At 38.7% G+C, this 26,254-nt stretch overlaps 1 long non-coding RNA gene across 1 annotated transcript in view; it reads right to left on the bottom strand.

Moving 5' to 3' along the window:
• LOC120527259 overlaps positions 1 to 20,557 on the bottom strand; it is a 151,336-nt gene extending 130,779 nt beyond the window's left edge. The window contains exon 1 of the long non-coding RNA XR_005633300.1: positions 20,300 to 20,557. This is a non-coding gene — a long non-coding RNA (uncharacterized LOC120527259). The remainder of the gene's footprint in view (positions 1 to 20,299) is intronic.
• Between the last annotated feature and the right edge of the window lie 5,697 nt (positions 20,558 to 26,254).

Here is a 26,254-nt window from a genome sequence, read left to right as displayed (position 1 = left end):
GAATGCCGTCTCATACTTTTATCATGAAGGAAGAAGCAAAACCCCAGGGTTTTAAGGCTCACAAAGATCGCATCACGCTGGCCATGTGCGGCAATGCTGCAGGCTTTATGATAAAGCCTGGGATCATTTATAAGTCCAAAAACCCCCAGGCCCTGAAAAACAAGAATAAAAACCCGCTGCCTGTGTACTGGATGCACAACCCGAAGGCCTGGATTACGAAACGCCTGACGTCGGATTGGTTTCACCAATGTTTCATCCTGGAGGATCTATCTGGCAGAGAAAGGGCTGGAGTTCAAGGTCCTTTTACTTTTGAAAAAGGGAGGTTATCCCTTGGATCTATCCTACCAAGGCGTAAAAATAGAGTTCTTGTCGCCGAATACGACGTCACTGATTCAGCCAATGGATCAAGGAGTTATCCGGGCTTGCAGGGCATTGTATACCAGGAACAGCCTGCAACACATGGTCGAGGCAATGGACACGGACAATGACTTTTCCCTGAAGGAGTACTGGCGCAAGTACATGAACATGCAGAAGGCCCTTAACGATATGAAGAAAGAGACAGTTAATGCCTGCTGGAAGAAATTGTGGCCAGAAGTTGTGCACGACTATAAGGGCTTTTCTGCAGAAGAAATTTATCACTCAGTGGTTGACAAGGCAGTCAGGCTGGCAAAACTGCTAGGAGGAGAAGGATTCAAGGACATGACTTTTGATGACGTCAATGAGCTGCTCGATACCCACTCCGAGCCGCTGAGCGACGAAGATTTGGCCGAGATGACCAAGTCAGCGAGCGAGGAAGAACAAGAGGACCCAGCACAGGAAGAAGACAACGCCAGCATAACTCTTGTGCGTCTCGCGACCATTCTACAAATGGCAAAAGATCTCCAGACATCGGTTGAAGAATGAGACCCGCAAATGATTTGTTCTTTGCACTTTAAAAATGCTCTTGACAGCGCTACGAAAATGTATAACAACCTCTTTACGTAAATGAAAAAGCAGCGCCAGCAACTGCCCATCACGATGTTCTTCCTGCAAAACACCACCTAGTACGCCTTCAGTGGAAGAAGAAACTCCAGACAACGACGAATTCAGATTCTGTACAGCTATATGCTTTTTTTAATGTTTTTTATGTACTTTTTGATGCGTCTGTGTCAGATGTGACCAAATTTAAAAGGGAAACAATGAATAAACATTACTTGTTTTTTCAATACATTCATTTGTATTGGTTTAAAATTTGTGATTACCTGCTGCTGAAAATGTCTGGCCCAGCTAAATTTCTTGGTTTGAAAATCTGACCCAGCTGAATTTTTAATTAAATAGCCCTGCTGTACAGTATAAAAAGTCAGATTAATTTAAAAGCTATCTCAAAAAAAATTAAAAAAAGGTTTCAAAGAAGCTTTTGAGTCAGCAGATTTTATAAATGCTAGTAGTGCACTTCAGAGTAGGGTGAAGTACAAAATAACATCTAAAAAAAATGCATGTCAGCAGATTTTTATTTTACCTTTTTGTTTTTACATACTTGTTCTTGTTTCCATCAAATGTATTTGCATTTAAAGAAATGAATGAATAGCATTTCAGCTATTTGATCCTTAGGAATTGCATTGTATTTAATTTTTCTACCAATATTTTGGTTAGCCCATACTATAAAGCTCCCTTGGAAGAAGCTCTGTTTTCTTCTTTCATACATCAACACACAGCATCTGGAAAGAAGCATATAATTTTGTGGCCGTATCACCTACTAAAGTACTCACCCTCACCCCACTATACCAGAAACTACATCCAAATCCAATAAAAAGAAGAGTTTCCAAATTTACATGAATCGCAAAAGACAGAAAGTCCCCTATCTATTTCATAAGATAATTAGATATTACAGATAATCACATCTGAGAACTGGGCAGGAGTTGTCTGTTACAGGCTTCTAGTAATACCCAGATTGCCTCATAATACCTGCTAACATTAGTGTGCTTTTGGTAGACTGCCAACTCATCCCAATCACTAGATTCAAAACAAAAAATGATAACAGCATAGGGCTCTGTTGTTGAAAAAGATAAAAGAAAGCACAGGAGAGTAGGCTGAAATAGTATTGACATATGATAAGGAGAGACAATGAATATGTGGGCAAAAGAGTGATGAGAATGAAAGTACATGGGAGTGACAGAGAGCCAAAGTGGAGGAGCTTGGATAAAGTAAAAGAATATCAGAAGGAAAACGGCTCGACTGAGGAGGAGGTGCAGGACCGAGCTATATGGAGAAGGTCGATCAAGCACACTGACCCTGCGCAGAAGTGGGAAAAGATGATGAAGAAGATAAAATTTAAACAGTGTACACTGCTAACTGACAAATATCATTCCAGCCGGTTTCACTGCCCATTCATTTTCCATGTAGGTTGAACTGGAAATTATTTTTTAATGAATTCCTTTTTATCTTTAGTCAACAAAGAGATCAGTAGGTAGGAAGGACAATACAGCACCTCAAACAAATGGCAAAGTGATATATTATCTAACAATAGAAAAAAAATAAAACATTTTCCTTATGGGGTATGGTTTGTAGCTTCTTCAAAGTTCTGCAAGAAGTCTTCAATGATCTTCTAAAATAAGCCTCTTTTTTTGATGTTTCACTATATATGAAAAATTACCTATATAGTGGTGTCTTGCCTCAAAATTCATGGGCCCCGCCACAATATCAGAGGTTGGACCTCAACCTAAAAATAAGTATTTGTTTTAAATCCGCCTGCCTCAGTCAGAAATTATTCAGGTAAGTATTTTTTGAATACTGTACTGTGCCTGACCAATTTGCTCCAATCAGAGAAAAACTGCTGTGGCATTAACATAATAATAATTATAATGAAATGTTTTGAGATTTTTTGTTGAAATGTTGCAAATCATTATTTCTACTTCAGCACATCTTTGTTAATAGATTGATGGTCAGTATGTGAAATATCCCGTGGCCGTGGTAATCGTAAAACTACTTTGGGCCAAGTACTGTACTGAAATCTTACTCTGCTGCTGCAGAATACATAATAAAGTAAATGTATCTCTTAGGCACATGAATTGCATTATACGCAAATGAACAGTCTGCAAACAGAAACATGCCAGCATTACATGTAAGAGTCAACATTTGTAAAATATATAATAGAAAGGCTATCAGTCAAAGACCGTTGCAGCTTCACTTGGAATGTTTTCTCTTCACATTGAAGTCTGAGGATGAACAGAAACTTCTTTTAAGGTGTGAGCTGATATCGCATCATACCCTATGCTTTCCTGCAGAATGCTGGGAACTAAAGACCTCTTGGCAACACTGCCACAAGATCATCCTAATAACACACTTGACTACTGAACAACTAAATACAAGTACAGAAAAACTGCAGTGTCCACACAGGTTTCTGACTTATTGCAGGCTGCTGCCATTCAAACAGTGTAGAACAAAGTGGGCATTGCCCATTCTGCTAGGCTTTAGTGACACACCAGGCCAGTTAAGAAGCAGATTTAGCAGGGATGTGGATATCCAGCTTCACCTTACCTCTGCTTGCATTCCAAAGTAAGCGATTGATTCCTTCATACCAAGACCAGCCTGTATGCATCTGACAACAAAGGTGTAATTCACAGTGGAACTGACATCTTTCCAGAGGCCTCTCTGCAAACTTATTGAAGCAGAGATTGTGAAATGGACTCAAATAAGGACAAATACATATAATTCAAGGCAAGGCAACTGGGATGGACAGAATGGCTCACCTATGGGATGGAGCCAGTTTGAAAACTGGAAGTGACCTTAATCCGACCACGAGAGGTGCCACCTACATCCATGAATCAACTGCACTCATCCCATCAGAACTTTCTCTCATTTGAACTCTATGAACATTTGGAGGCTCTATGGGGCAAACTTGGCTCTCACTATGCAAAATGGCTATCTAAATCCTCTTTTTGAAACCAGAAAGCTGATGAGCCGCTCCCTCTTTGAGGAGCTGGAAGCTGAGATCCAGTCTTCTGAGAAGCAGCCATTACCTCGAGATGAGAGCTTCAGCATCTAAACTCTCATGCCAGAAAGAGTAATGCTTTTCCCTATGACGTTGCAGATGACACAGCAAAGGGGCTGACTAAGGAAAGTACTGCACACCACAGCCAAAGGATCACACAACAAAGTGAAGAGGAGCACTGCAATGCAAGAAGAATCCTTTACTTGAGCCGGAGCAGCAGCAAAGTAACAACTCCACTCTACATCAGAAATCATCTTTACAGACTTGGTACTGTAAATCTATTTATTTGGACCAAGTTAAATTAGAACTCTAAATAACCAGTAAACAGCAAGCCTTTCTGTGTTACATATGTGTGTCTGTCTAGTATAGCTGCACCCTGTCTTATGTATTAATATATAAATGCAGTTATCATACATCTATAACCCTTGTGTTATCAATAAATTGCATTATTCTGCTTCTTAAAATGAGTGTGTTTCAGTTTCCTTGATATAAGTCTAACAGCCGGAAACCTGCCTCAAAAATGATGGAAAGGTAAGGTAAATAATGTGGGAGCCTTAGCAAATTATTTAATAAATTACTAAAGGGCAAATGTGATAATTAATTACCCAAGTAAAATCTCTCTTCATTTTTTACAACATCTGGCCCCACCCAGACACTCTTCTCACAATGCCCAATCTATAAAGCATTTCCATATCACTGCCTTTTCGTCCAGCCTGTAAAGAGCTTTCTCTCACAAATCCTAAACTCAGTAATGGGCAATTTATAACATTACATGACTCAACACACCAGTTTCTGACTGCTTCAGTTAACCCAAAAAAGCACCAAATATGTATTTCTGTTTTAAAAATAAATATATTTTTATGGCTGGCTTTGTGATGATCTGATGAGGGAGCTATCCTTTGGGTCTGAAGGCACCTTGCCCCGCCAGGGTGTCTAAATCTCTTGGTTCTCTGAACTGGCTATTGAAGGGTTGTTGAGTGTTACTTAACATGGATTCTCCAACCTGCGTAACCCAATTTGCAGGGACTGCACGGAGTTGGAGCCTATCCCAGCAGCACAGGGCACAAGGCAAGATACATCCCTGGACAGGACTCCTTTTCATCAACAGGTCCACTCACAGACTCACCCAAATTTACAGCTACACTGAGGTCAATTTCAAATTACTAATTAACCTAACCAGCACGTCTTTGGTGATGTAAGAGGAACAACAGAGTACCTGGGGAAAGCTGACGGAGACACAGGGAGAACACAAACTCCAAATAGATACAACTTGGCACAAGATTCTAGCACAGGAGAATGGATTTGAGAAGTAGCAGCATTGACCAGGGCACTATTCTGCCCTAAAGATGAGCTGAATAAACGTAAGTTTAAAAACTCACATTTGGAATGCTGTACTGAATGTATTAATTGATTGTATGCTTTACTATTTAAATTTTATTTTAATAAAGTTTAGAGTGGCTTGATCTCAATTATCCTGTAATATTTTGGTCAAGGTCAGTCTAATGATTACTAGAAATCCCAAGCTGTTCATTTCGACCATCATCCCTGACACTCTGCATGACCCCCAAACAACATAAATTTTAAACATGTGCTACACAATTTTATGTGCTTTGGAATACTGATGAATATGGATGGATGGATGGATGGATAGATCTCTAAAATAGCAGTCCTCTTCCTGGAATATTATTTTAATATTATGAACAACTACACTCACAGCTACCAATCAAAATAATCTTCTGAATCTGTCTTTTGGTAAAGTACTGCTAAGTGCTAAGCCTTGATTTTATTTTATTTCCAATCTTGTCATTTCCAACATGATATATTGGAAAAATGAAGCACAGAGGCAGACTTACACTTGTGAAAATATAAAAAATAAAGACACAAGTCAGCAGTGAGCAAAAGCAAGTCCACACCTCCTATAATTTTAAAATGACTGTGTTTGCAAAGCAGCTGATGTGTCACTGCACCATAATTTCAAGTGAGCTTGCCAGTGGTGTTCTCCTGCTTCAATCCAGACCCTCGATGCTAATATGAATCCCTGACAGCTGCATTACATTTACACTATATACACTCACCTAAAGGATTATTAGGAACACCTGTTCAATTTCTCATTAATGCAATTATCTAATCAACCAATCACATGGCAGTTGCTTCAATGCATTTAGGGGTGTGGTCCTGGTCAAGACAATCTCCTGAACTCCAAACTGAATGTCAGAATGGGAAAGAAAGGTGATTTAAGCAATTTTGAGCGTGGCATGGTTGTTGGTGCCAGACGGGCCGGTCTGAGTATTTCACAATCTGCTCAGTTACTGGGATTTTCATGCACAACCATTTCTAGGGTTTACAAAGAATGCTGTGAAAAGGGAAAAACATCCAGTATGCGGCAGTCCTGTGGTCGAAAATGCCTTGTTGATGCTAGAGGTCAGAGGAGAATGGGCCGACTGATTCAAGCTGACAGAAGAGCAACTTTGACTGAAATAACCACTCGTTACAACCGAGGTATGCAGCAAAGCATTTGTGAAGCCACAACACGCACAACCTTGAGGTGGATGGGCTACAACAGCAGAAGACCCCACCGGGTACTACTCATCTCCACTACAAATAGGAAAAAGAGGCTACAATTTGCACGAGCTCACCAAAATTGGACAGTTGAAGACTGGAAAAATGTTGCCTGGTCTGATAAGTCTCGATTTCTGTTGAGGCATTCAACTTGGCATAAACAGAATGAGAACATGGTTCCATCATTTCTTGTTACCACTGTGCAGGCTGGTGGTGGTGGTGTAATGGTGTGGGGGATGTTTTCTTGGCACACTTTAGGCCCCTTAGTGCCAATTGGGCATCGTTTAAATGCCCCAGGCTACCTGAGCATTGTTTCTGACCATGTCCATCCCTTCATGACCACCATGTACCCATCCTCTGATGGCTACTTCCAGCAGGATAATGCACCATGTCACAAAGCTCAAATCATTTCAAATTGGTTTCTTGAACATGACAATGAGTTTACTGTACTAAAATGGCCCCCACAGTCACCAGATCTCAACCCAATACAGCATCTTTGGGATGTGGTGGAACGGGAGCTTCGTGCCCTGGATGTGCATCCCATAAATCTCCATCAACTGCAAGATGCTATCCTATCAATATGGGCCAACATTTCTAAAGAATGCTTTCAGCACCTTGTTGAATCAATGCCACGTAGAATTAAGGCAGTTCTGAAGGCAAAAGGGGGTCAAACACCGTATTAGTATGGTGTTCCTAATAATCCTTTAGGTGAGTGTGTATATGTGTGTATATATATATATATATATATATGTGTATATATATATATATATATATATATATATATATATATATATATATACACACACACACACACACACACACACACACACACACACAAATACATACATACACACATATCATATATATGTGTTTTTGCTCACCTCTCATTTCGTTTCTCTTAAGTAGATGTTGAATTGTCTTCTCTGTATTGAGCAGAATGCCACTGTAATTCTTGTGTTTGTCATAAACAAATTAAAAATGTATATATAATAATGGGACTGAATCCCAGCTTGGTCACTGCCTTTCTGGAGTTGTCACTTATTAGGGACTATGATGATACTGTAATAAGCATTCAAAACTAAAGTCTATTAATCATGTCCACTACATATAGAATGCGCATAAACAGAAATATTTTAACACCATATACTTTTGGACTATAATTGTATAAAATCTGATGCATCAAGCAAACTCTTTTCCTGAGCTGTCGTGAATGAAAAATGGGATTGCTTTCAGAGCGTTTCATTGTGATTGCCTTATACACATAATCTTCTATAATACAGCTGGTTGAACTACAGATCCTTTTCAAATGTCTTCACACCAAATACAAAAACAAAAAATCTGAACATTTATTTAACAACTGAAATTGTAGACAGGCTATAACCTCTCATCTTACATTTAATCATGATTAGTCAAGGTCCTGATTCAACTTTTAAATGAAACAGAAAAAAAATCTACACCATGAAAGATAAGCTATTCACCCACAACCCATTTCTTTTTTATTTACGTAGCAAAACAGATTTCATCTCCAACAAAGGATTCTGCCAGTCCTTTCAAGGCCTACTTTAAATTATTGATTTAAAAGCTGCAGAAAGAGCTAAGTGGCTTCTGTCAATGTTATGTAAGAATCAGCTTGATTAAAGCTCTGCTGTGGTGGGAACAACGGAATGTATTTCCTACAGTCAGGAATGAGTCTGATAAACTGATGGGAAAAAAAGTATAAAAAAAAACATAAATAAGCTTCAGTTTTATTACAGACTGTGACAGAGGCATGCATGGATAAGCAAACACATCTTGGATAGAAACGCAGGGCAAATAAGCTGACAAACTGAGTACTAGAAGACAGATTCATATTTATTTTATGATGCTAAGGAATATTCCATCATGCACAAGCGCATAGGCAAGCTGTCTAGAGGTCTTCATCACTGATGGTATACTACAGAAGGACATTAACACAGAACATTACCAAAAAAACTGCCCTTTATATAAGAATGCTTAATTTTTTAAAAGTACTTTCCCTGCAAAAACTGAAAACCTGAATTATATAAAGTGAAATTTTTTCACATGGCGTCCTCCCTGAATGTAGGTTGCATGCTCTTCACGCGTTTGTGAGGGTTTTCTCTGGATGCTCTGGTTTCATTCCACTGTCTAAAGACATGCAGGTTCAGTGAAATGGAAATGCTGAATTGGCTCTAATGTGTGTGTATGTGTGTGTGCTCACCCAGCGATGGACTGGCACCCTCTCCAGGGTTTGTTCTTGCCTTGAGGTCTGTGCTAGCTGGGATATGCATCCCTCATCCGAATTAAGCAGGTTGGAAAATGATTTCAAAAAGATTTATAATAATCACATTTGAAGTTTTACTCTGTTAGTGTGTAAATTATTGCCAGAACTTATTTAACTGAAGTAATAGTCTGTACTCTTACATAAAGCACATTTTAATCAACTAAGTGCAATCAGAAATACTACATAATTAATTTAAAGGAACATAAAACCATGTAGAGCTGCATGATGGAAGAGAAGTAAGGGTTTCAGCCTCATAGCTTCAAAGCTTGGAGGTCAAAATCCCAGTCCAAGAATAAAAGATATTTAATTTGCATGTTCTCTCAAAATCTTTCTGGATTTTCTTATAGATATCAGATATGGGCCCATAGAGTGAAGATGTGCCCAGCAATGGACAAGCATCCCTTCTGAAGTTGCATTCTAACTTAAGGCTATTATGGATAGACGCAACCAGCAAACCTTAACTCGAAAAATGACATGCAGGCAGGATCTTTATCTATTTATCTTTATCATTCAAGGATATGTAATGTATATGATCATATTAAACGTTTACAAAAAGCTTTACATAAAAATATTCAGGGTACTGTAATGGAAAAAGGGATGGCAAGACATAGAAAGATATTTTTTTCTTTTCATGTCAGTATATTTCTTCTTAAAATAACTTACACCAGGAGGCTGTGCATTATACAACCATGAAAGCCAAAGAAGAAGCATTTTGCAGAAATACCCACAGCTCAAAAAATTGTCAAGTGGCTTCATTGTCATACTATCCATTTACACTATTGCAACCATACAATAGTATGAAGTGATGTTCCCCAGGACCACGGTGTGATATATGCATAAACAAAGAACAAGTGCAACACAAATGACAAACTGTGCTACACTATACTACGTATAAATTAAAAACCTTCATTAATCCAGCACCATTGGGACCTCAAGAGTGCCAGATTAGTGAAAATTCGGGATCAAAGAAGGATCACTTCTAAACAGTAGCTAAACATTTCATCTTACCTTTAAAATATCATGTAAATCACTATAAGTTGGATAATTAAGGAAACTGAAACAGTAAATGAAACCTGTACTGGAAAGGTACCGAAAAACCCAAAATTATAAACAGTACTTTACCAGCATTCTGGTATTTTTCAGTACCGGAAGCAAAATGTCATGCTTTCTCTCAATCGCTACCCCTTGTGGCTTTGACATGCTTGGTGCACCTAAGATGCGGCTAGGAAGAGTGATGTGGTGGTGCAAACTGCAGCAAGATCAGGAGTTCACAGGCTCCCACTTCATCACCCCTTGTTGCCTTCTATGCATTGTCACACACGTGCGACTAGCAAGATGTTGTATGGACTAAGCAAAGGTAATTCCATGCCAGGCCAGGGGGTGGCAGGGTGCACTAAACATTCTCCTGTTATCTCTACAGACCAGCCACGGGAAAACCTGTCTGATTTAAAACAGATAATGTCACTTCCGGTTCCGGTGCCTAGAAGAATATCACTTCCAGTTACGGCTGACTAAATAAGAACATCACTTCCGGACCCCTTACATCACTTCCTGTCTTATCTCTTAAAGCAACAACCTTGTCAAACCTTGATCAGTTCTGTTTTGGACTCGATACAGAGAACATCTCTGTATTTAACAAAGACTCTTTTGCAGCCAGGAATAATATACGTGTCGCTGCCCCAAACCTTTTTAAGTGTGTCGAGTGAATTCCTTTTACAGCATGCTGGATTTCACAGGGGGCCCCTCTCTCTTATTGTTTCAAAGCAATCATAACTTCACAAGGGTCCCCCCACCCCCATTATAGTTTTGACGTTCTCACGACTTCACAGTAGACCCCTCCCTCTAATTGGTTTGAAGCGATTTACACAGGGCACATCAGGAAGGCAGCTATGAAGAGAGATGTGGTGCGAATGGGAGTTCATCTGGTAACCTTCACACCCCCCATTGCCGATTCAAAAAAACGTGTACCAGATTAGCAAAGATACCAGATTATAGGGAGGTAGATTAGTGTAGGTCTTCATGTAATGGGTAAATGAATATGAAGCAAAAAATTGGAAAAGATATTAATAAATAAATAACAACAAAAAATCAAAAGAACAGTGGTAGGAAATGTATCAAAAGTACTGCATATCAATAAACTACTAGGAGCAGACCTGAGCAGAGGGGGCAGCACAGAGGTCAGCGTTCAGTCAGCCAAGTGATAGAGCTTGTTACAGAACGGGTTCAGATGCTGCAGAGCTTTCTGCCAGATGGAAGTGGGACAGATAGGCCATGGGTGGGTTGGAGCAGTCCTCCAGAATACTGTAAACTTTGCAGAGGCATGTAACACTAGTTAAAGATGGTCTTTAATGGAGGGCAGAGAGATCCCAATTATCTTTTCTGCTATGTGAACTATCTGTTGTAGGACCCTGTGGTCAAAGACACTGGAGTTCCGAAACCAGACAGTGATGCAGCTGGTCAAAATGCTCTTGATGGTACCCTTGTAAAATGTGGTGAGAATAAGGGGTAGGTAGACTTGCCTTTCTCAGCCTTGTCACTGAAGGAAGTAGAGACACTGCATGTGCAGCACATACAGCAAGCTCGCCTTTGGTAAAATCAGCAAATACCTGAAAGTCCAAAGTCTTCCTAATTTCTCACACCGTAAAATTATTTTTAACAAAAAGTTTGGAGGGAAGGAAACTTTCGCCTACTTTACTGTTGTTCAAACTGCAGGCCAATAGGGGTGCTCAGGTTAAGTACCCAGATTTTCAGTTTCTGCTGTTTCATTGTGACACAGATGTTGTGCACTGACACATTCAAAACACATACCTAAGCACTAAGGAATTTTTTACACATGTGCCACAATTCTTCACATGTGCACTGAACTGCCACTAAAACGTCTCACTTGTTGAGTCTGCTAACTGCCCTATCTCTAATGGCGAACAAATAATAAAGTGCAAAACCACCAACCCACTGGAAAACACTGCACATAATAAATTAAGACTTTCTCAATTTTTAAACATTTTGTGGTAACTGAGTGGAGAAGGAAAATTTTATATAAGACTGGACAAATCAGAAAATATAAATATTGTACGTGTTAATACAATATTTTCTCTTCTTCCAATAGAAACATGCCCTCCTTATGTTTTAGCCACAAGAACTCATCCTAACATAAACATAATTAACAATAGGGCAAAGATTTTTTTTTTGACAAAACTCACATTTTTCACTTAAAATGCCCTTTTCAATAAAATGAACACTTCCATCTAGCTGCAATGTTATTTTTCGATATTGTATTCTAATCGCTTGCTTAGTTATGCATGCCACCTCCATCCTTCTGGGCTACCTTCATTAATGACCCTTCAAACCCATGATGGATTGTGGGGGTGGGTGTCATCAGTTTAAGTTGTCATATGACCAAGTGACATCTCTCCTGCTCAAGTGGTTATTCTGCCAAGCATAACTCCATAATCCCTGTTTGTATGGCTCATCGGCAGAAAAATTGTTCATACTGTTTATGTGCTACTAGCATCAGTAAGCTCTGCTGTACTGTGTGTAATAAGACAAGACGTAAAACTTGAGAGTAGAGAATGCACCTTTTTTAAATATATACTTAAGAGTGGATATAAAAAATCACAAACACACCTCCAAAAATCACACGTATTGTGAAATAAAAAAAAATTAAAAAAATCAGGAGTGTTCTCCCCTCTACTTTCTTGTATACTGAAATAGAGGAACAGGGCATCAGAACCACTTCTAGTTGCACAATATTTCACAAATATCATATCTCTTTGTTTCTACTCATAACTAATTGATAATATCAATACACAATCATTTATTTCTATTTATAATCAAACTTCATACTAAAATGATATTTATACACTTAGGGAGGTCGAAAGCGGTGGTGGAATTTTTTCATGATTACATATGCATTACCTAGATTACGTACAAAGCAAAAAGAGTTATAGTCACCTAAAAACATAGAAAAAGTGTTAGCATTACATAATATTTGCTGCAATAAATTGCTTTAGGTAAAACTGTATTTAGCTATATTCAATTGTGATAATGACGGCAGAAATAAAAAAAAATATAAAATGAAATTATTACTAGGAACATGACGGGGACACAGCAGCTTATTGCTCCCATTACATCTTTATATTTACATGGCATATTCAATGTTTACACGTTACTGTTAAACTTATTATGTATAAATTAAAATAAAATGAATAATAGTTATTGACTACAGTTTTTAATATTGTGTACACATTTATATTTCCATGATACAAAAAAATCAGATTGTTGTTTAAATAAAATACTACTTTTGGTTGAGTAATTTTTCTCAAATTTCGTATCTGTTTGCTTTTATCATTATAAATATCTATACAAAATCTGAATCATCTATCTGTAATTATAACCATAGTTTACTTGAAAATTTACAAAAGTATTCAGTTAAAGTACCACTTTCAGTTGCTGGATGTGGCCCAAAAGTTGTTAGGATTCCTAATTTTTAATATTAAGCATGTGTACAAAATCTCATTGACCAGGTCAAAGTGTTTTCGAGTTTTTGTGTTTACACACAGACAGACATCATTTCAGAAATGGTATTTTCAGACTCATGAAGGTCTAAAATGTCAAAATTCATCAAAATCATATTTTTTTTTCACGATCCCTATACTTTTCTCTATACAATGTATACAAGAAACTAAAAATGAAACCAAGACGAATCCTGTCAGAACTCATTTAACCTTTATTGTAAAACTGCAATCTATACAAGAAATGTGAAAACAAATCAGAAACTGTTTAGCGCAAAAAAGGAAAAAAACAATCATAAAAATCCTGGTTGCATTAGTGTGCAGACCACCTAAACTAATACTTAGTTGAAGCACTTTTGATCTTACTACAGTACTCATTCGTTTTGGGTAAGAGTCTCTCAGTCTTGCATTTCTGGACTTGGCAATTTTTGCCCATTCCTCTTTGAAAAACATTTCCAGATCTCTCAAATTATGAGGGCATCTCCTGTGCACAGCTCTCTTCAGATTACTCCACAGGTTTTCAATTGGATTAAGGACTGCACTCTGGAGTATGTTGTAACCAAGAGGATATTAGAATTATCCTCCAGGAACAGCCAAACTTTATCGGAGCTCAATCAGAACTAATTTAATTGATGACAGGAGTATGCTAACTACTATCTGAGATGAGGCTTAACTGCGATTGGTTGATTCTAAATGCAGCTACAGTCTTGATTATTAAAGGGTGTGCACACTAATACAACCAAATTTTTGTATGATTTTTTTTTCCTTTTTTCACTAAACAGTTCCTGAATTGTTTTCACCTTCTTTGTTTAGACTGCAAGTTTGCAATAAAGGTGGAATAAGTTCTGATGGGATTTATCTTGGTTTCATTTTTCTATTATACAAAATCTGCAATTTAGGCAGAGGTGTGTAGACTGTTTATATCCACTGTACATATAAATCACATATACGTCAAACCTTGAACTGACATAAACAAAGAGATCTTTAATAAGTAATACCAGTTATGTGGTATGTACATCTGTGGCCTAGCCATAATTGATCTCACACGAGTAAATAAAGATAAAATGTCCTGCTGAGTACAGAGTGTGTGAACATGACCACACTTCACACAGGCAATGAAAAGCACACTGAAATTAGAGCAAATATACTTTAGGCAAGACTATTCAATTTTTTATTATTTTATTATATTATTTTTCACACAATATTTTCCATTAAAAATCGGTATTTGCCTCTTTTCAGTATTCAAAATCTCTGTGTGGAAAAGTAGGATTGACTTTGTTTATGAAACATATTTATAAGTTTTAATATTATAGATTGGTGAGTGAAATAAAATATTCTTTACATATCCTATAACTAAAATATTTTTAAATAAATAACTAAATATGAAGGGCAACAAGATAGCGCCCAAATTGATGCTGTTACCTTACAATATTTAGAGCACTAGCATAATCGTTAAAAAAAACAGACCAAAGAAGCTTGAGGGAACAACAAACAAGCTTGATAGAGGGAACAATTAGAGTTAGGTGAAGGTAAACTGAATAATAGAGAAATCTACAATAAAAAGAAGGCTGTACCACTCCACCACTATAATCAAATCTTTCCAAAAAATCCAAGCTGCACTTTCAACTAAACATTCTTCAACTTAAACCCACATAATCAAATTTAGGAGCAGAGGATACAAAGGAATATTTAGAAAAAAATTTAATGAACAAATAAATATGCAAATAAACAAAAGTACAATGAAATGTGACACAATAAATAAATAACAACATGAAATGCAACTTTAAATAATTAAATGTATCTATTTATATTTATTAATGTATCTATTTCAGGGGTGCCCACACTTTTTCGGCTTGCGAGCTACTTTTAAAATGACCAGGTCGAAATGACCTGCCTACATTAAAATATACAGTATATATATATATAATGAGTATACTTTATACATAAAATTTATGCTGTCGTACTGCATAACTGAATAACCTTTATGGCACAATAACAATTCAATACATTCATGGTCACTACAGTATTTGGATTTAATAATCTTCATGTGGGAAGAGTCTGACTCGAATAAATAAGTAGAGCCGAATAATGCAGTCAAGGAGTTTTTGAATTCAGCCGAGTGAAAAATGACGGCTGTCCGATTAACTGCGATTTTAGTTCCCTCTCCTTTCTCTTTCTCAGATCGCTTTTCAGAAGGACGTCAGTTTTGCAGTTTTTATGAACAGTTCCAAAGTGCCTTTCCACATTTTCCTTCTTTGGAATAACAATGCTAGATTGACAGATCAGACAAATGCACTTCGATTGTGACATTGCGAGTAAAAAAATCCTCTTCCGATTCCACATCCAGCCCATACCCTCCCCAAACAATTTTTTTTTAAATCCCTTCTTTAGTCGATATAAATTGGAAGGCTAACTAGATCACAGCCGGAGTTTTGCAGTAGCTTGTGCGTTTGATTGTGCGTGCAGGATGACCAGTGTGTCAGAAGAAAAGAGATCTCAGACTGGCCGTCCTGTATGTCAATCAAGTGGCAAATGCCATAGGGAGGATATATGATAGACTAACGTTTAAAAAAAAAAAAAATGTTTTTTGAATGCAACGTGATCTACCGGTTGATTGCGATTGACGCATTGGGCACCCCTGATCTGTTTACTTAATTTTACTAGCTTAAAATTTTACTCTGCTGGCCTAGCTCTCTTTCTAATGGGTGGGGGTTGAAATGTTTTGAACCAAGTCTTGTAAAACTTGACTTATTTGTATGGCATGTTATTTGTTAATAAAATCAATAAAATCCACAAAAAAAAAATTATTTTGGTGACACTGCACATAACACAAAATAAGCCCTTAAATTTAAACTGTCACTTTCACTCGTCAAAGGTTGAGAGGGTGGGCTCTATCAGGCACTGTTTTCTGATTGGTGAATTGTGTGTTTTATTTGCCTTGGAAATCCTGGGGCTCACACACCTGCTCACTGTTGTGACTGTGCGCATTGGATACAAGTGCCAGAAAAAGCTGCCCAGAATTACTGTGCAAAGTGGGCACTTTAATTCAAGAAACTCTGAATTCATCATCAGGAGTTTGCACCTGAAGTGACTGCTATAATTGTGGCAATTGAAGGCTGAAGGCTTACTTTCATTCTACTCATGATTCAGCCATTCAGAAAAATAAAAAAAAAACAAAAAAAAAAACAGTACTCGACTTTGATGGGTTTTCAATTCAGAGCAAACTTTCATTTGGCATTTGTGTCACTAAAATAAATAAATGAAGAAATAAATAAATGCAAAAGGAAATATACAATGGAAATGTATTTCATGGTATAGTTAATTATTTATGGTCACATTTCATATTGTTATTATTTATTGTCACATTTCACAGTACCTAGTATTCATGCTGTCCAAAATATTCCTCAATGCACTGAGGGCTCAAGCCTATTTCTGCATTTGAGTTTAGTGATGCCACAAATGGCACCAGTCCATTATTGTGCTGACCCAAACTGGGGCAAAACATGGACACCCCAGGTAACCTAATCTGCACATCTCTGTGGATGTGCACTCTTAAAAACAAAGGAGCCAAAGTGGTTCTTCTTCTTCACGTAAGGCCATAGGAAAACATTTTTTGGGTCCCAAATGAATGGCCCACATGATGGTTACAGAAAGAAATGTGATTTATTTATATCTCTAACATCCTCCATGAATATATAATAAAATATTTTTGAAATGCCAGTGGGTTCCTGATTTTAAAAGACTCTTGCTGCATTGCTCTGTCCTGGGTATGATGTTAATCTGCATCCATCCCTGCAACCTGCAGAGAAAAACTTGGGGGGTTGGTGGCAGGATTGGCACTCCAGCCACCATAAAAAATACTCACACTGTTCCTCTCCATCTGAACTAGTGTGGTGCGGAGGTGTCACCCATTGCATGGCTGCACTCGAGTCCTAATCTGGATCCTGAGTTGGTTTGTCGTGTGGTGGGTGCGGCAATGCGCTGTATCAGCGTGTGCGTCTAACCTCTCCTCTCCTCTCTTGCTGCATTGAACTACCCAAGCTAATTTCAGGTTTTCACAAACTGTTAGCATCCTTCCATACACTCTTAAAAATAAAAGTACTAAAATGGTTGTTCAGCGCAATATTAGGGAGAAACCACTTTGATTCCCAAATGAATGATCCACATTACGGTTCCAAGAATAGAACCTTGATTTATTTAAAATTCATAAGATGTTCCAAGCATAGATGATAACGGGTTTTTGAAACAACAATTTCTTGCGGATTTTAAGATGACCCTGGAAGCATAAAATAAAGCAGGCTGAGTTCATCCTTTTTTATGATCTGTCAGTAGCCATCTATGCATTAAAGACCTATGTTTTGTCTTCTTCTTCTTCTTCCTCCTCCTCTTCATCTTTTCCCACTTCTGTGTGGGGTCGATGTACTTGATCAACCTTCTCCATACAGCTAGGTCCTGCAATGACTCCACTGTCAGACCATTTTCCTTCAGACCTTTTTTAAACTTTTTCTATCCACCTCCGCTTTAGACTTCTTCACTTTCCCTTTCCCTGATCTTCTATTCCCATCTCTTTTTGTCCACATATTCATTATCTCTCCTCATCCCATGTCCATACCACTTCAACCTACATTCCTGTACATGTCTAGATATTTCTTCCACTTTTGTTGTACATCTGACTGTATAAATTCTTATTCTGTCCTTTTTTGTAACTCCACACTATTTTGTCCTCAAATTACGAACCCAAAAAACAAAATTCAAATGCAATGTGCCCCTCATAGAATGAAATGGTTCTTTGTCAAGCATAGTTTTTACAAAGAACCACACAACCCAGTAAAATGTCACTAGAGAACTATTATTTTTAAGAGAGTGGGTGGAAAACTGGAGTATCCTGAAGAAAACCCACACAAATATTGTGAGAACCTGCAAACTTCACATGGATGATGACTGGATGCAGGATTCTAACCCATCCATTCATTAATTTGTTTATCCTGAACAGGGTCACAGGGAAGCTGAAGCCTATACAATGATGTTATGGATCCAAGAATCCATGAGCCAGCAGTGCAAACTACTGTGCTACCAGCAAGGTAAATATGTCTGTCAGCGCACTAGCTAAAAACTGTTACAGCAATGTATCATGAAGGAAAAGTAATTTATACTGCCGCGCAAAAGAAAGAAGAGTAGACAAATGTTCAATCAGAAACAAAAATCAGGATAAAAAGGCAATTAAAAAAAAATCTCTCAACAGATTTTAAGAAGCTGTATATTTAAACGGGATGATGAGATGTTGGTGCCTAACCCAGGAGCATCGCGCGCACGGCGGGTATCAGAAGTGTCCGGGATGGATGGTTTACTTTCCAGTGGCCAATCAACGTAATATCACGTCAAATTGGCAAGGGGACCGGAGCTCTCCGCCAGGCTGCGCGCCGGGAGACGGGTCTGCCTAATGTGCATATGACGTGAAGTCCCTATGCGCCCCTGTTTACCCTCTGTATAAATTTACAGAGCAGAGCACGTGACAAATCCGCAAACACACTACACACGCGCGCGCGTGTTCCTATTATCATTATTATTATTTGATACCTTGTGTTATCACTTTGGCAATGGCAGTTAAAGATCGCTTGCCTGGAGAAGTGTCTATTCATATAACAGAACCGACATTTACGGGTTGGGGGAGGAAGTGTTTGGGATTCTACCGATTCCATGCAATGATCAGTACAAAGCAAAAGGAAAAAAAGAATGCCGAGAGTTATTGTTATATGCCTTGGCGGGGCAATACTGCTGAGCGTGGTCAATCTCAGACAGAATGGGGGAGGGGGTGTGAGGATAGCATATCATAGTAATGATATCGCTAGTCACATTTCGCTTCCCTGCGGCCCCATCGAGCTCAGAAAACGTGCCGTGGGTAAAGCCGTAAAAAGAACAGTGCCCGCAGAGAACTGAGAGGTGGCACGGAATCCACTGTCTCTGCGATCTTAGCCGCACAGGATCCCCACAGAATGGCCGTGAAGATCGCGACAGTGAAAGTGAACAGGAGGGGGTGGTGGGGGTGCTCATTATGAAGGAACTGGAAACGACTCGCTCGAAAAACCGCACCTCTCTTTCTCCTCCTCCCGCTACAAAAATATATCCTTATATCAGAGACTCAACTGTTATTCCACGCGGATACCTCGGACAAAAGTGCAGAAGGGTACAAGTTCGGAGCGCATGTCATGACGAAAGAATCAAACGGAATGCTCCAACGATTCATCAAGTCGTGCTGCAGCAGAAGTCACACTGAACACTTGGTCCACAATAATGACACCGACCAGAGCTCATCGGTGACTCCCCACAAACCCCGCGGCCTTGACTAAGCTTGCTATTTTCTTAAGTCTGGGGGCAAATGAGTCCGTCCTTCAATCTAAAGTGTAAAAAAATAAATAAACAAATGCACGCAGAGGACATTCGTGGGAGTCCGCGACAATAATGAAATAGAAGAAAGGACTTCCTCGGCTCCCCCTTCCTCTCGTAACAGCTCGGCTGACACTATCCTACGCGGAATTCAAATCAAAGTGCACTCTGAGAATTCCGGAGTGTAAAGCAGCTGAAGGTGAGGCAGCGAACACCTTTGGTCACGTCCACATACATCACGAAATGATTGTTAACAGCTAAAAAACACAAAATATGGTATTAAGTGAAAGTTACAATTTCACGGGATACTCTCTCCAAGGACAGCCGATGACAACAGATATAATAATGAAATACAAATGTGCTGCATGTATTCCCCGAGTACCCAACTACAAACAGGAGGCTGGATTGGTATGGGACCGTCACAAAAGACACAGTCTGGATGAGGAGAGCACCCCACCCCTTTCCTGTTCCCATTTCCATCTTGGAATTCACATCGGGTCTGGAGTGCAAAAATGTCAAAAAACGAGAATGACAAGTGTGAACCACCCGTCCCCTCCCCCGCCTCCGGCTCCGCATGTGACACGGTATACTTACTTCATCTTCAGAAAGTCCATAGACAGGTTCGATATTCGTAGCCATAAAGCCCAAAGACCAAACTCTGTATTCCGTAATTCGAGGTTTTCAAAAGACCCAAGATGGTCAGTCCAAATGACGAACAATTTCAATAATGATAAAAAAAGCTACATAAAAAAGTTTTCGCAAAGCCTCGCTCCAACTCCAAACCAATTCAATGACTGTTTCACTCCGCTCAGTTACAATTAGCTCCTGAGGTTCAACCTCCCCTCTCCTCCCAGCGAGAACAAGGGCGCTTGAGTGACGGAGACTTAGGCCATTCGGGGTTGTCCCAGGCAGCCAGTAGTAACCAATCATAGCACGGCGGGGGAGGAGACTACCGATGTCACTACTTTCATGCAGGAGTATTTACGGATGTGAGCGGTGCGCCGCGAGACCTCCCAATGATTTTGTGGAAGTGGAATGCAGTGCTCCTGAGTTTCAGTAGCCAACCAAAGAACACAGAAGGTGGCTCGCATACGCTCAATGTGGTGTGACTTTTTTTTTGCACGTTAGACAGGTTTGTAGCAAGTTGTCACATCATTTATGAAACAAGCATTATCGTAGTAAAATCGAAGTAAAATGAAACGTAATGTATATTTTACTTAAGTCAGAGTTTCAAACCACATTTTTTTTCCTCAGCACGATTTTCATAACGCTCAATTGGTGTCGAAAATAAGTAAACTAAATCAGAAGTTCAAGAAAAAACTACTATACTGTACTGTTATATATTATTTCTCATAGGATTATTTAATTGGACTTTATGCGTCCAGTTGGAATGAATTCAAATCCCTGTTGGATTGTTACGCATAGGATAAAAGAGCACACATGTCCCTCCAGTCGGGTACAAATAATGCATTGCCGAGAATTAAATGATTACAATCTTTTGCTCATTGATCTATTAAACCACAAACATGCGTAGAAAATGCAGATTAAAAAAACACAAGTAAAAGTCACTTTTAAAGTTAGTGTTGTCTGTATTCAAACATAAAGAAAAGAAATGCTCGAAATTTTCAAAGGCAATCCTGCTGGGATTTGCAGACATTTCATTATTTCTCACCAGACTGCTTACAGGAAATCCAAAATCATTTCCAGCCAGTTTGACAAAAACATTCAAGCCGGAACTTCTATAAATAATATTTTGACTAAAAGGATTAATGTTAACAATTGATCTGCACTTTGAGCGCCTTTATAATCCATTATATAATTAGAAACGAAACCCTCAGCTGTTCATTTGGAATCACCTCTCCTATTCTTATTTAATGTTGGCAGTTTGTGAACTTATATTACTGTCTGCAAGTGTTAGTTATTGCTTTTAATATAGCTTTGTACGGAAAGAAATGATGCATGCAAGTGAATATAAGAAGACATGAAATAACATAGAAAATAAGCAGGTGTATTAAAACCCTCAGGTGAAAATAACTGAAGCCAGCATGGACTTGTTAAAATAGCACTGCTTTCATTTTATATCTTTTATAAAAGTGTACCCGGCTGGCAGGAGGCTACAAATGTCAGTGGCACCACCAAGATGACACAAAAGGTACCAGCAAAGTAGCCAAGCCAAAAGGCAACAATGGCAACAGAAGAAGTCCTTCAGATGTCAGTGTGAGAATTCAGGGACCAACAGTGGGCATTATGCCATTTACTGGACATGAGCCATCTGTCGCAAAGGAGCTTCAGGCAAGCAGGATGAGTAAAAGAATGCAGCAACTTGGGACCATCAAGTGGCAGGTGATTCAGGAGTTGATGAGGATGTCAGGCAAGGAGGAAAATGTTACAGGTGTAAATGTTTCATGGTCACTAGAGAGCATCCTGTGCGCAGATGTATTAAAACATGCTGTCCTCCGACAGAGCAGGCAGGTGGATGACCTGTCACGTTAAGGGAAGTTAGAGGCAAGGGTACCAGGAGCGACTTCAAGGGGTTATAGCTTGGTGTCCCTGGGGAAAATATATGGTTGCCCTTTTGCTATGAATGATTTGTAATCTATATGATTTTTTTTTTAATTTTTGTATAACATTATGCAAAATTATTATATTTTAGTTTTTTTATATTTGTATTGTTATTTGGGTGACAGCATCAAGAGGCCATTTTGTGTTATAGTATTCTGGATGGTAGCTGTTGCAGTTTAGCAAGAGTGTTTTTTTTTTTATTTAATGGTTTTGTTATTTTTCAAATATTATATACCTTTGTATTTTGATGATTATGTTTATGGTTTTAATTTTTTTTCTGACTTATGAAAAATCATGTTTTCTTTGATTATCTATCCATCCACTTTCTTAACCTGCTTTTCCATATTTTTGGTTTAATTATTTAATTTCTAAGTGTTATGCTTTTACATTTTCTTATGGTCTTTGTGACCAAGAGGCAGGGTAATCCCGACATCACAGATGAAAAACCCCCCTCAGTCTACTGTACAGTATATGTCGTCAGATTGAGCAGCTGATACTTCAGTGATTCATTGAGTTCTTGAATACATTTTACTGAAAGTATTTGATTTTTTCTGGTTTTCTGGATTTTTTGTATATGTTCTTGGTTTTGATTATTGCTTTATTTATTTACTCGGGATTGCCTATTCAGTAAAGTCTTGTTGACTTCTTTTTTGTCTTCCACCATTTTCTGCTTCTTTCTTCTTTTTAAAATAAATATTATTACTGTATTCCTTTCGAGCCAGCATGTTTTTTAACAGTTCTTCTCCCTTGAAGGGCATTTTTAATATATTTGGGACTATAAAAATGGTATTTTTTAGTGGGCATCCTTCACAATCATATAATGCTGAATCAGGAAAGTTGAAGCCACTGCAGATGGCCAGTCAGAGACAAAGAGACAGCAGAAGTCTTTTAGAATAACCAGTTTATTTTGTTTACCACACTGTTAACACTAAATTGAAACTGGCAAAGGAATCCTTTCCTTCTTTATATGAAGTTACATTAGGTATGTGTGCTTTTTTTTCTGAAAGACATTTTATAAATCATTATGCATATTAATGATATAGTACTAAATTAGTGGAATTACATATTCAGTAAAAGACAGCCATACAAGTAGATCAATAGTGTGTACCTTACTGTAATTGCTTAGAAGAAATGGCACTTTGTACACTTAGAGTACTAGGGTGTTGTACCGTGTTAGCCATTATGAATGTAGTGAAAAGTCAAGCAAAATGACACCTTTTATTGGCTAACTAAAAAGATTACAATATGCAAGCATTCGAGGCAACTCAGGCCCCTTCTTCAGGCCAGACATGATGAGTAGTTTAAATCTGTCTCAAGGCCACAAGCTAATTTGCCCTCGTCCCAAAATTCAGACGTGATGCTTTGCCAGGTAAATCCACTTCCTGTTACTTCCAGCAATGAATCTTGTTTATTCCAGTTCTTAATTCCTACTTTCAATAATCATTTGTATTATGTATGAAGTCATTTTGAAAAGCTCATTACACAACAAAGGAATCAAAACCTGACAACTATACAATTTTTGTAAAAGAATATCTTTGTAATTACCAAGGTAAGTTTGTTAACTTTCTTACGCCAGCATGCTAACTGATTCATCTAACCCCTTTGAATTTAGCGTTAACTCAATTCATTTTGACAGAAGTCTGTATATTTTAATATAGAATAAACAAGTTAAATTAACTGTAATTGTATAACATAACCATATGTGTATGTTTACCAGACACCCTTTTACAGTATCTTAAAATCATTTTCAAAAGGTTTTTCTTGTTTGTTGCATACAAATTATTAAGTTCCTGCCATGAAATGCGTCTGTGGTAGAGTGATATGTTGCATATAAGTTGATGAATATTTTCTATGTCTTTATTTGTAGAATTAGCATTTAACTTGTTATAATGTTTAAAGAGCAAGGATCATGGACAAATCAGTTGTTTTCTAAACCTTCAAAACTTTAGGAATGCTGTTTTTTATGACTGAATTGCTTGGGATTATTATATCAAAAGAAGGCTTTGTGAATGTAATTTATTGTACTAAACCTTTTATTTGAATCTGGGACTTGTGTCACTGTGATTATGTCTGAGGTTGGGGGGTGTTGTGAGGTCTACTAGTGGTCCCACAGTGTTTTCTTTCCCAGGCTGATACATACTTTTATTTTTGCTCATTTCCAAATTAATTAGGCAAAAGATGAAGATTCAATAATGGTTCAGAGTTTAAATCAATACCTAGAAGTTTGCACTAAAATCGATGAAAATATGCAAAATATCAAATAAAGGTCTCAGCAGGTGTAATTATGCCTTGTTCTGGCATTTAGTTATGTTTGAGATAAAGATTTAGAGTTTAAATGATTGCCCAGCAGTCTTGGGTTTATGGCTTCTGTGATAAAAAATAAGGCAGCAGAGAAGAAAAAGGTTTGGGGATGGCCACCCTGTATACTGAAAAAAATCAGCAAAATAAAAGAAGCACGTCTTTACAGATCAGAGTTCACAACTGGACTGATCTAACTGGGTGAGTCTGTTCAATAAGTTTGGTGCAGTGGACGAAGAGGTGGAGTCAGGGCGGCCAGAACAGGAACTGATGTGGCAGGAAAGTGAATTCTGGGTACTGGAAGTGATGTTAGTGGGTGGACCCATAGACATAGAATTACTAGTCACCGCATGACCAGCAGTGTCGTACGTCAACATCACCGCCAAATTGCAAGTGGCACTGCTGTGGAGTGAAATAATGGATAAAGATGCCTCACACATGTGCTGCTTGGGCTTGTACAAACCGCTGCACGCTCCAAACCAGATCCTGGGGGATTACATTTCATAGGTAAGGCTGAACAATTGTTTTGGTTATATTTGGCCATTAGAAAATCCTGTTTTATAATATTAACTTTAGCTACACCAGGCTAAGCTAGCAAAGCTATGCATTTATGTGCTCAAGTGAGCCTCCAAACAACGTTTTGGCTAAATGTATTTAGTCACTAACTACTGTATGTAGATTGTTGTTAGCTGTCAGCTGTAACATTTCTCAAACTTTGTAGGTTTCCCAAAGAAATCCACCTCAGAAAGCAGTTTGAGGTAGCCCTTAGGCTGGATATGATGGTAACAGATGCTGTACCGGCATCATATGATCAAAGCTACCACTTGCTCATATTAAAAAACAGAGGTTTGATGATTCCTTTTGAGGGTACAGTCAAAGTGGTTAAAGAAGCTGAGCGTGTTATCCGACAGTCAACATTAGGGCAAGCTGTCAGTGTATCTTTGATCAATCAGTTTGTTCAGGCTGAGATTGGTTCAGATGAGGAGCTCATGTCTTTAGTTGTGTCAGTCTTCCACAAACTAAGGCTGCACCATATTGCCAGACTGAATACTCTCAAATTACAGGATCTGAGTGAGTGAGACCCAGACACAGACAGGCGGACACATTCAAGTCACCCAACACACGTTTATTTACACGATCCATATTTACAAAAGTGCCACACAACCCCAAAGTCCAGGCCACCAATCAAATGCCTCACTTCTCTTCAGGCCACCTCTACTCTTCTCCTCCAACACCTCGTCCTTCTTCCACCCAACTCAAGTCAACGAATGGAGGGAGGCAGCCCCTTTTATGCTCCCCAGGATGTGCTCCAGGTGCCTCCCAACAATCTTCCACCGGCACTCCCCAGTGTGGTGGAAGTGCCGGCTGCGCACCTGGAAGCACTCTGGGTGTCCCCGCTCCTCTTCCCCCCAGCACTTCCGGGTGTGGCAGAAGTGCTGAGGTCCAGGGCTCCAAAGGCATTGGGGTGCCCCCTGGCGGTGACCACGGGCCCATACAAGGTTGAGCTTCAAAGCTCTGTACACGTGGTCCCCATTGGTACCAGGGCGGTCGCCCCCATGTGGTCTGGGGGAGGTGTAAGCCACCTGTGACAATACGTTTTTGTGGGATGCCAGATAGAACAGCATTACAGTAATCAATACATGAGGTGACTCGGGCATTAACCGATACTTCAGTACTGTGTTGTGTAAG

The sequence above is a fragment of the Polypterus senegalus genome, chromosome 4, assembly GCF_016835505.1.
Source record: "Polypterus senegalus isolate Bchr_013 chromosome 4, ASM1683550v1, whole genome shotgun sequence".
Lineage (NCBI taxonomy): Eukaryota > Metazoa > Chordata > Cladistia > Polypteriformes > Polypteridae > Polypterus > Polypterus senegalus.
The sequence above is the reverse complement of the archived record's forward strand: the minus strand, read 5'-3'. Positions and strand labels throughout refer to the sequence as shown.